At 50.5% G+C, this 8,000-nt stretch overlaps 1 pseudogene; it reads right to left on the reverse strand.

Moving 5' to 3' along the window:
- Window positions 1–1,200: 1,200 nt before the first annotated feature.
- LOC116565046 lies at window positions 1,201–5,477 on the reverse strand (annotated as a pseudogene).
- Window positions 5,478–8,000: the final 2,523 nt, after the last annotated feature.

Below are 8,000 nucleotides of genomic sequence, written 5' to 3' on the forward strand. Positions count from 1 at the left end.
TGGAACTGAAAGGAAAGAGCAAGTGGCAGCTGGTCCTGTGGGTGCAGCATCCAGCGGGAGCCTCTGCAGCTCCAGGATCCAGTCCCCTCATGGCTTCGGCTCCGAGCCAGCTGATGCTCTTGCCGCTAACATGACGGGTACTAGCAGCACCTCTAGTGGACATCAGCCACCTGGCCACCCTTTGGGCATCTCTAGTGACCAGAGAGAACTGAAGGAGTTTGGGAAAGAAGCCAGAGAAATAAGTTTTACCAAACAGTTTTGTGAGTCTATTTTTACTCCTAGATGGTCATGATTTGGGGAAATACGGGCTTCAGATAGAAAGTAGGAGAATAAACTAAAGAAGTGAAAAGAAATCACTGTGAAAAAGAAAAGATCAGGCCGGGCGCAGTGGTTCTCACCTGGAATCCCAACACTTTGGGAAGCCGGGGCAGGTAAGTCACCTGAGGTCGGGAGTTTGGGACCTGCCTGACCAACACGGAAAAACCCTGTCTCTACTAAAAATACAAAATTAGCCAGGCATGGTGGCACATGCCCGTAATCCCAGCTACTCGGGAGGCTGAGGCAAGAGAATCGCTTGAACCTGGGAAGCAGAGGTTTGAGGGATCTGAGATGGCGCCACTGCACTCCAGCCTGGGCAACAAGAACAAAACTTCATCTCAAAAAAAAAAAAAAAAAAGAAAAAGAGAAAAGAAAAGATCATGTTTGAGTTGTAATTAAGTTGCTCTCAAATAGGTGCTTTTCTGAACCAAAAAGTGCGATTGCTCTCATGCCCAAGGGCACAGTGAAGCCTCCACTTGTGCAAGGCAGCTGTTGGCCCCTAGACAAAGACCATCAACATAAGGCGAGTGTTAGAAAAAGGCACTTTCCGGTGCACACAGGGCCATTTGTGTCTCTCCCAAGTAAAGTAGATCTCTTTCTTTCTTTCTCTCTCTCTTTCTCTCTTTTGACGGAGTCTCGATCTGTCACCAGGCTGGGTGCAGTGGCATGATCTCGGCTCACTGTAACCTCCGCCTTCCGGGTTCAAGCAATTCTCCTGCCTCAGCCTCCTGAGTAGCTGAGACTACAGGCACACACCACCAAGCCCAGCTAATTTTTGTGTTTTTAGTAGAGACGTGGTTTCACCATGTTGGCCAGGCTGGTTTCGATCTCTTGACCTCGCGATCCGCCCACCTCAGCCTCCCAAAGTGCTGGGATTACAGGCGTGAGCCGCCGCGCCCGGCCCGTAGCTGTCATTTTCAAATATGCCTCCCTTGGCCTCGTATTCCTTTCCTAGCATGATTAAGGGTAGATCGACTCAAATTGCAACACAGACACTGTTAGCGGTAATGAGGATTATGTTAACACTCTAAGTACTTAATGACGAATGAGTCATGTGCCAGGCTGTGACAAAAGGCTTCAGGAGAGGCCTGGTTTTTGTACATAAATTTCTGAAGCTTAAATCCAGAGTAACTGGATTTAGGAAGTTAATCTCTGTTTTACCGTAATTGCTTCTAATAGTGTTTGGCACCTTCTTTCTCTTTCTCTCACTTGACATGTTGCCTGACAGTCTTACAAACACATATACAGAAGAGAAACTCCTTCCTACTTTGGCTAATGAGAAGTTTCTGCAAGAAGACTCTCAATCCCAAGATGTTTTACCGTAACATAATCCAGGGAAAAGCCAATACTTTCTGCAAAGGGGTATATGGGGGTGATTCAATCAAGGACGTCCCCTAGGAACCCAATCTTGAGAATCCAGGGAGGCAGGACTCCTGGGAGGGCTGAGCGGGGCTGATGGCACGCAGGAGTGAAGACCTGAGTTTTGGAGGGCATAGGAAACGATTCCGGCCTGGTCGGAAACTACACAGAGGACTGGGTCATAAATGAGGGGGTGGCCAGGGCAGTGAGGCTGAAATTTGGACAGGCACGAGAGCCTGGCTGGCCCCTGGAGGCAAGAGAAGCTCTAGACTGAAGTTCACAGGTGAGCCCCTGCCTAGGTGTTCCAGAGGCCGATGATGGTGAGGATGGAGGAGGCCATGAAGAGCAGGTAGAGGCGGAAGAGCAGGGTGTCCATCGCGTGGCTGAACTGCACCCACAGCTCCACCGACTGCTGCCTCTGGGCCCCGTACTCCCGCTGGGTCCTTGTCCGTTCTGAGCCCCCTGTCGGCTCTGCTTCCCTGGGGCCTGGCTTCTGCCCTGCTGACATCTCTGGCTCCTTTGCACCTTCAGAAAGACAGAGACTCAGCCATGGGCTGCGAATGTCACCTGTGGAGGGACGGAGGCAGGGAAGGAGGCAGAAGCGGAGAAGGGGAGGTGGGGGAGGAGGAAGTGTGACTTCCCTCACCGGGCAGGTGGGTGGGGGTGAGACCAGGCCCTCATTTCCCTTCTGGGGCGCAGTGGGACAGCATCTCCCTGGGCTGGTGCAGGACAGCAGCAGAGAGTGGAGCCACCGAGGCAGGGGTGGGGGCTGGGTGGTGGCCAGGTGCAGCAGGTGGGTGATGAAGACGGTCTCCAGCAGGCTGACCACCATCAGGGACAGGCACAGCGCGAAGTAGACACCTGCAGGCGAGGCAGGCCTGCGTGAGGGACAGAGGCATCACCTCGAATTTCTTGTTTCTTCTTGCCCGGAGGCTCTTTTTCCAGGACCCTTTTCACCTTGTCTGGTTCCACCGGCCCTTTCCCACCCAACCCACCTCTCGCTTTTGGTCTCTGGACAGATGAGAATGTACTGATGAAGGGGGTGCTAGTGGCTGGGAGCAAGTCAATCATCATGAGCAGGAAGACGTGTCTTGAATGGGGCGCGGTTCCGACCTCCCAGTGGCAGGTGGAAGCTGAGGGCAACCAGAACCCCGCCGCTGGGCGGCACCAGAAGATTTATGACACAGCGGCTGGGTCTGCGCCTGAGGGCCACCTGGTGGGGAGGAGAGGGAAGGGCAAGTGAGGAGCAGGCTGGAAGGCTGCCAGGACAGGTAAGCGCAAGAACTGGGATTTGTCCCCAGCCCAACAGCCTCGTAAGAAAACACCACCTCCCCTCCCTTTCACCGGCCGGTCTTGCCATCCAAAGGCCTCTCCCAAGGCTGGAGTCTCCCATGCTGCTCACCACTGAAATGTATCTCATTCCTTTTGGCCCAATGTGTTAACTTTCTCCCCTGAAATTTTTATTCCTACCAGCGTGCTCTTAGCAAGACTGCGGAGCCACCGAGTCAGGTGTGGTGTGCATCTGATCTTTTCATTTCGAGTTGCTTTATCTCATCAAGGTCTAATCTCTAGTGACTTTGCAGGTGAACATTTAAGACGGATGGGAGGGAAAGCAGACAGTAACAGATGTTTTGGGGTTGTCAGGGTTTGGAATCATAATATCCCTGAGACAGTGTCTCCTAACTCTTTCTACCATATATTTCCAAAAAGAAACAAAAATTCCTGCCTTCCAAAAAGTTCTGACAGCCGCTGGGGAAGGGGAAGCGAATCCTCACTATGAATCACTGGCATTGAGGCTTTGTTCTTTCCTCAAGGGATGATTTATTTAACAGCTATTTACTGAGTACAAGTACCATTTTAGTACTGAAGTTTTATCAGTGAAAAGAGTAACAAAAGGTGTATGTCGGAGGGTGGCTGACACCTGTAATCCCAGCACTTTGGGAGGCCGAGGCAGGCGGATCACTTGAGGTCAGGAGTTCGAGACTAGCCTGACCAATGTGGTGAAACCCCATCTCTACTAAAAATACAAAAACTAGTCTGGTATGGTGGTGTGGGCCTGTGATCCCAGCTACTCAGAAGGCTGAGGCGGGAGAATCGCTTGAACCCAGGAGGTGGAGGTTGCAATGAGCTGAGATTTCTCCATTGCACTCCAGCCTGGGTGACAAGAGCAAAACTCCATCTCAAAAAAAAAAAAAAAAAAAGTGACAAAGGCCAGCTCCATGGCTCACACCTTTGGGAGGCCAAGGCGGGCAGATCCCCCGAGGCCAGGAGTTCAAGATTCCCTCATGATTCCCAGCTTTCTGTCCTCCTCTCACTCAAAGCCCTCTCTCTGCCTCTCAGCAGTCTGATGAGCCCACTTACCTTTGTAGGTGAAAGAGCCGAAGGAGAGCGTGCAGCTCCGTTCATGGAAGGGGAAATAGAGCTGTCCGGTTTACAGATGCTGACCACCGCATCGGCTTACTGTATCCAATGTGACCTTCACTGTTGGCACAAGCCGTGGGAGCTGCAGGCGTCTGATCCCCACTGATGCTGTGTGGGAGGACAGGGAGGTAGGTGCCGTGGCGCTTTGGGTTTCCCCATCAGGTGTGGCCTTCTTTCTCTCTCAGGTCACCCCATTCTTGAGCTCCAGCCCCACTCAGATGACTTCTCCCTTCTACCTATAATCATATTCTGGGGGTTTGTAAGTCCTTCCGTTCAGACCCTGCTCTTTTCTAAGTTGAGTCTGTGTGCGGCCCCGTTGGTAGCATCGTGTCCTTCCCTGTAGATGTGGTTTCCTTCTGGCTTTTTTGGCCCTGATACTCCCGACTGCTCCATGAGGACATCTGGAAGCCATAGGTTCTCAGATGTCTTCTCATGTTCTCAGATGTCTGCCATGCCGGCTGGACTTCTTGATGCCTCCGCGTTCATCTGGGTTCCACCACATGAATTGATTGTGCCAAAGCCGGGTGCAGGGGCTCATGCCTGTAATCTCAGAGCTTTGGAAGGCTGAGCCAGGGGAATCACTGAAGGTCAGGAGTTCAGGACCAGCCTAGCCAACATGGTGAAACCCCATCTCTACTAAAAATACCAAAATTAGCTGGGCATGCTAGCAGGTGCCTATAATCTCAGCAACTCAGGAGGCTGAGGCAGGAGGCAGGAGGCTCGCTTGAACCCGGGAGGCAGAAGTTGCAGTGAGCTGAGATCACACCACTGCACTCCAGCCTGGGTGACAGAGTGAGACTCTGTCTCAAACAAAGAAACAACAACAAAAAAAGAATTGATTGTGCTAGATCTATAGGAAACCATGGCATGAGAGAATCAGGGGGAGGGAACTAGTTTTAGTTTTGCTCTCTCTTCTGCACCCTCCTGTTCCTTTTTTCGCCCGTTTCTTCACTCTCCCACCCTCTCTCTGGTGACGTCGTCACACGAACAAAGCCTTGCTTGTTTCCCCCTCTACCTCGGTGTTCTCAGGGCAGAGCTCGAGCTTGGCTCCAGATTCCGTGGGGTGGAGCCACATACGTATTGGCTCCCAGGGCCTCAGCGTATGCCACCTTCTCCCTGTGCCCTTTCTCTGCCCTCCTAAACTGGCAGAATAATCAGAAACTTTTGTATTTTCATTATTGGTCTGACTATTTGAGGTTGTCTAATTTATGGATATTCTCAGCTTTATCCAATATAATCTGCAAAGCTGGACCTAGTAGTGAAAAAAGGGAGGTACCAGAGAAGAGGAAAGGGGAAACTGAGTCTACCATATCATATTTCACCTCAGGAACGAGGTCGCTGTTGAAGGTGTGAATGAATCCTGGAAAAGCATCTTTCATCTAGATGATTAACTCCAGGAAGGCAGGTCCAATGCCACCACCCACTCTTTGCGATCTTGGCTCACTGCAACCTCCGCCTCCCAGGTTCAAGAAATTCCCCTGCCTCAGCTTCCTGAGTAGCTGGGACTATAGACACATGCCACTATACCCAGCTAATTTTTGTCTTTTAGTAGAGACTAGAGATGGGGTTTCACCATAGTGTCCAGGTTGGCCTCAATCTCTTGACCTCGTGATCCGCCCACCTCGGCCTCCCAAAGGGATGGGATTACAGGCATGCGCCACCATGCTTGGCCAGTAATTCTATTTTTAATACTTTGAGGGACAGCTGTACTGTTTCTCCACAGTGGCTGCACCATTTACATCCTCACAAGCAGTGCACAAGGCTTCCAATTTCTCCACATCGTCACCAACACTTGTTATTGTCTGTTTTTAATAGCAGCCACCCTAACGGGTGTGAGATGGTAACTTATTGTAGTTTTGATCTGCATCTTCTTAACTATTCTTGTGCTTCTTAGCTATTTGTATATCTTCTTTGGAGAAATGTCTATGCAAGTCCTTTGCCCATTTTTGAATTGGGTTGTTTGGGTTTTTTTGTTGTTGTTGTTGTGAGTAACTAATTTTACAAAAATCTCAGCACTTTGGGAGGCCAAAGCAGGCGGATCACTTGAGGTCAGGAGTTTGAGACCAGGCTGGCCGACATGGTGAAACCCCGTCTCTACCGAAAATACACAAATTAGCTGGATGTGGTGGTGGGCGCCTGTAATCTCAGCTACTTGGGAAGCTGAGGCAGGAGACTCACTTGAACCCAGGAGGTGGGGTTTCCAGGGGCCGGAATCCCCCCCCCGGCCTCCGGCCTTGGTAAAAAAAGCGAGACCCCATCCCAAAAAAAAAAAAAAATCCAATGAGGGGATCCACTGCTCAGTACTAGCGCACCGCAACTGCAGCACTGGATGAGGGCTTACCACTTCAGATGGCAGACAGGGTGAAGGAGCTGTTGACATGAGTGGGGACGCTGTCGTTGGCGACTGAACTGAAGGCCTTTCTGTCAAACACTGCTTGAAAGGCAGCAGGGTCCACCCCACGCTGGTCAAAGCCTAAGCAATTGATAATGAAAGCGTCGCCCTTTCCTGTAGTGAGCAGAGACTCTGAGAGAGGAGGGCCAGGGCTTGGCGTGGGGGTGTGGCGCTGGAGAGTGTTTCTGCACAGAGAGAAAGCAGGGGGCACCGGGAGAAGCACGTGAGCTCCTCCCTCTGGGTCCAGGAAGGGTGGGCTGGGCTGGTAGGCAAATGGTGAAGCTGACGAGGTAAGCCGAGTCAGGGATCTATCCTCAGTGCCATTGTTTTGTCCCCAAACAAAACCTGTGCAGATGTGTATGCAAACCCAACCGTGACCGCCACTTTACAGTGTCCCGCCACGTCCTCAACACTCTCACTGCAACCTCCACCCTCCCTTAATGTCCTTCTCTTGCTTACCTCCAGCCTGGAGCGAAGTGAGTGATGTCAGTGACTGGTTCTCACAGTTCTCTGCCTCACTGTATTCATATGGCATAAGTGCTAATAAATTAATGAGAAGGGAGTAATCAGGTAGGTCGTGGCAGATATATGGAATCTTAAGGAAACAAATCATTTTCAGTTTTTCAATGTAATGAATATTTACTGTGTCTTTACTATGTGCTGTGATTGTTCTACTATTTAGCAGTCTTCATCACTGAAACTATCTTAAACAGTTCCCAGGCTAGGCTCAGTGGCTCACAGCTGTAATCCCAGCACTTTGGGAGGCCAAGGGGAGGGGGCAGATCACCTGAGAGCAGGAGTTTGAGACCAGTCTGGCCAATATGGTGAAACCCCATCTCTACTAAAATTACAAAAATTTGTAGGGCGCCATGTCTCACGCTTGTAATCCAGTGCTTTGGGACGCCGAGGCAGGTGGATCACCTGAGGGCAGGAGTTCGAGACCAGCCTGGCCAACATGGTGAAACCCCCTCTCTACTAAAAATACAAAAATTAGTTGGGCGTGATGGCAGGCACATGTAATCCCAGCTACTCAGGAGGCTGAGGCAGGAGAATCACTTGAATTTGGCGGGGGGGATGGAGATTATAGTGAGCCAAGATTGCACCATTGCACTCCAGCCTGGGGAAAGAGAGCAAGACTTGGTCTCAAAAAAAAAAAAAGTAATATGGCAGATCAGTTTGGAGAAGAGGAAGCAAAAGTATGTGGTCACTGGAGCAGTGCTAATGGCTTCCTCATACTTTAAAGTCACTCTGGCATATAGTGCCTCACTGAATCACTGAGAAGGCACGTATGACTACCACTGCCTCTAGGTGGCACGTGCGCTTTGTAGACTCTGCTGCCATCTTCCTTCCTTCCTTCCACCCGCCCTCCCTCCTTTCTTGCTTTTTTTTCTCTTTCTTCCTTCCTTTCTTTTCTTTCTTTCTTTCTCTCTGTCTTCCTTCCCTCTCTTTCTTTCCTTCTTTCCTTCTTTCTTTCTTTCTTTCTTTCTTTCTTTCTTTCTTTCTTTCTTTC

Source organism: Sapajus apella, unplaced genomic scaffold (genome assembly GCF_009761245.1).
Source record: "Sapajus apella isolate SASKATOON/1434 unplaced genomic scaffold, GSC_monkey_1.0 scaffold38, whole genome shotgun sequence".
Taxonomy (NCBI): Eukaryota; Metazoa; Chordata; class Mammalia; order Primates; family Cebidae; genus Sapajus; species Sapajus apella.